The sequence below is a fragment of the Corvus hawaiiensis genome, chromosome 5 (genome assembly GCF_020740725.1).
Source record: "Corvus hawaiiensis isolate bCorHaw1 chromosome 5, bCorHaw1.pri.cur, whole genome shotgun sequence".
Classification (NCBI taxonomy): domain Eukaryota; kingdom Metazoa; phylum Chordata; class Aves; order Passeriformes; family Corvidae; genus Corvus; species Corvus hawaiiensis.
This window is the reverse complement of record NC_063217.1, coordinates 2,249,017-2,252,128: the sequence shown is the minus strand read 5'-3', so window position 1 is coordinate 2,252,128 and position 3,112 is coordinate 2,249,017. Positions and strand designations below refer to the sequence as shown.

General features: G+C 54.0%; 1 long non-coding RNA gene across 2 annotated transcripts; it reads left to right on the top strand.

The window, feature by feature from the left end:
• Window positions 1-1,028: 1,028 nt before the first annotated feature.
• Window positions 1,029-2,369, top strand: LOC125326842. Of its 2 annotated transcripts, XR_007204027.1 has the most exons (3): window positions 1,029-1,208; window positions 1,712-1,860; window positions 2,026-2,369. It is a non-coding gene; the product is annotated as an uncharacterized LOC125326842 (long non-coding RNA). The 2 variants fall into 2 exon arrangements; XR_007204026.1 differs by lacking the exon at window positions 2,026-2,369 and having other exon boundaries at window positions 1,712-1,971.
• Window positions 2,370-3,112: the final 743 nt, after the last annotated feature.

The window sequence follows — 3,112 nt, the reverse complement described above, 5'->3', positions numbered from 1 at the left end:
AATTCCATTGGCACGGCAGTGACGAATGTCACAGTGTTGGCATGGCATGGAATGGCCTTGGGATGGAATTCCCTTGGCATGGAATGGCCTTGGGATGGCCTTGGGATGGAATGGCCCTTGGGATGGAATTCCCTTGGGATGGAATTCCATTGGGATGGAATTTCCTTGGCATGGAATGGCCTTGGCATGGAATGGCCTTGGCATGGAATTTCCTTGGGATGGAATTCCATTGGCACAGACTTCCATTGGCACGGGCATTCCACCGGCGTGGAATTCCATCGGCCTGGCACTGGCAGGGCATTCCATTGGCATTCCGTTGGCACTGGCAGACCATTCCATCGGCGACCCCCGAGCCACCGGGACACTGCCAGCGCTGGGGACGCTGTGCCCGTGTCACCCCCCTCCCCCCCCGCCCCCCTTCATCCCCCCGATTTATGGGATCAGGGAGGGGGGAAATCCAATGGGAAACGAGCCTGGAAGTGACACCTGTCCAGCAGCTGCCTCTTCATCCTCCTCCTCCTCCTCCTCCTCCTCCTCCTCGCTGCTCCCGGACTCCAGGAGGGCTGCGGGGACCCGGAGCAGCAGTTTGGGGACACCGGGGGTGACAAGGGGGGACAGGGCAGTCCCCGGCGCGGTCCCCGATAGGGGATTGGGGACATCCCCCATTCCCCAAGTGTTCCCGGTAGTTTGGGGTTTGGGGGGTCCCCCAGCTCCCCCCAAGCGGCTCCCGGACCCTTCCCACAATCCCTGATCCGCTGGGGAAAGCGCTCTGGAATCCCAATCCCACCCCTTTTCCCTCGGGACCCCAGAAGGAACCCCCCCAACCCCCAGACCCAATGCCGGGCTGGTTTCACTCCTTCCAACCCCAAATCCCAACCCCCAAACCCCACTGGTGACCCCCCCCAAAAATCCCCCAGGAGTTTTCCCCCCTTACCCGTGAGGTGTCCCCCGACTCCGTCCCCAGCCCAGGCCATGCCCGGAGCCCCCCCAAACCCCTGAGATCTGGGGGTGCCGCCGCCCTCTCCCCGCCGCTGCCTCCTCGTCCTCCCGCCCTGCGGGGAAGTGAAACCATCCCCCTTTCCCCTCCCTCCCTCCTCCCTCCCCCCAGGGCTCCGAGCGCCCCGATCCCACAGGGGGGAAGCGAAACCCGCTGTGGGGTGTTGGGATTTTTCCACGGGGCAGGAGCTGCTGCTCCAGGGGTTCCCAGGGTTGGGAATTCCATGGTCACAGCGGGAAAGATCGGAGCAAAAAAGGGGTGTGGTGGCTGCGGTGGTTTATTCACCAAAATAAAGGGATTTACGCCGATTTTTAGGACATTGATCCCACTGGAAAAGGGGGATTTGTAGGGATTTGGGAGGTTTTGTGGAGCTCAAGGGGTGGGAATTCCACAGGCGGGGAAGGAAATACTGGAGGAAAAAAGGGGTTTGGTGACCACGGTGGTTTATTCACCAAAATAAAGGGATTTATGCCAATTTTAGGACATCGATCCCACTGGAAAAGGGGGATTTGTAGGGATTTGGGAGGTTTTGGGGAGCTCAAGGGGTGGGAATTCCACAGCCAGGGAATAAATACTGGAGGAAAAAAGGGGTTTGGTGACCACGGTGGTTTATTCACCAAAATAAAGGGATTTATGCCAATTTTAGGACATCGATCCCACTGGAAAAGGGGGATTTGTAGGGATTTGGGAGGTTTTGGGGAGCTGCAGCTCAAGGGGTGGGAATTCCATGGACACAGCGGGAAAGATCGGAGCAAAAAAGGGGTGTGGTGGCTGCGGTGGTTTATTCACCAAAATAAAGGGATTTACGCCGATTTTAGGACATTGATCCCACTGGAAAAGGGGGATTTGTAGGGATTTGGGAGGTTCTGGGGAGCTCAAAGGGTGGGAATTCCACAGCCAGGGAATAAATACTAGAGGAAAAAAGGGGTTTGGTGACCGCGGTGGTTTATTCACCAAAATAAAGGGATTTCTCCTGATTTTAGGAGACCAAGCCCATGGGAAAAGGGGGATTTGTAGGGATTTGAGAGGTTTTGTGGAGCTCAAGGGGTGGGAATTCCACAGGCGGGGAAGGAAATACTGGAGGAAAAAAGGGGTTTGGTGACCACGGTGGTTTATTCACCAAAATAAAGGGATTTATGCCAATTTTAGGACATCAATCCCACTGGAAAAGGGGGATTTGTAGGGATTTGGGAGGTTTTGGGGAGCTGCAGCTCAAGGGGTGGGAATTCCATGGACACAGCGGGAAAGATCGGAGCAAAAAAAGGGGTTTGGTGACCATGGTGGTTTATTCACCAAAATAAAGGGATTTATGCCAATTTTAGGACATTGATCCCATGGGAAAAGGGGGATTTGTAGGGATTTGGGAGGTTTTGGGGAGCTCAAGGGGTGGGAATTCCACAGGCGGGGAAGGAAATACTGGAGCAAAAAAGGGGTGCGGTGGCTGCGGTGGTTTATTCACCAAAATAAAGGGATTTACGCCGATTTTAGGACATTGATCCCACTGGAAAAGGGGGATTTGTAGGGATTTGGGAGGTTCTGGGGAGATCAAAGGGTGGGAATTCCACAGCCAGGGAATAAATACTAGAGGAAAAAAGGGGTTTGGTGACCGCGGTGGTTTATTCACCAAAATAAAGGGATTTCTCCTGATTTTAGGAGACCAAGCCCATGGGAAAAGGGGGATTTGTAGGGATTTGGGAGGTTTTGTGGAGCTCAAGGGGTGGGAATTCCACAGGCGGGGAAGGAAATACTGGAGGAAAAAAGGGGTTTGGTGACCACGGTGGTTTATTCACCAAAATAAAGGGATTTATGCCAATTTTAGGACATCGATCCCACTGGAAAAGGGGGATTTGTAGGGATTTGGGAGGTTTTGGAGAGCTGCAGCTCAAGGGGTGGGAATTCCATGGACACAGCGGGAAAGATCGGAGCAAAAAAAGGGGTTTGGTGACCATGGTGGTTTATTCACCAAAATAAAGGGATTTATGCCAATTTTAGGACATCGATCCCACTGGAAAAGGGGGATTTGTAGGGATTTGGGAGGTTCTGGGGAGCTGCAGCTCAAGGGGTGGGAATTCCATGGACACAGCGGGAAAGATCGGAGCAAAAAAAGGGGTTTGG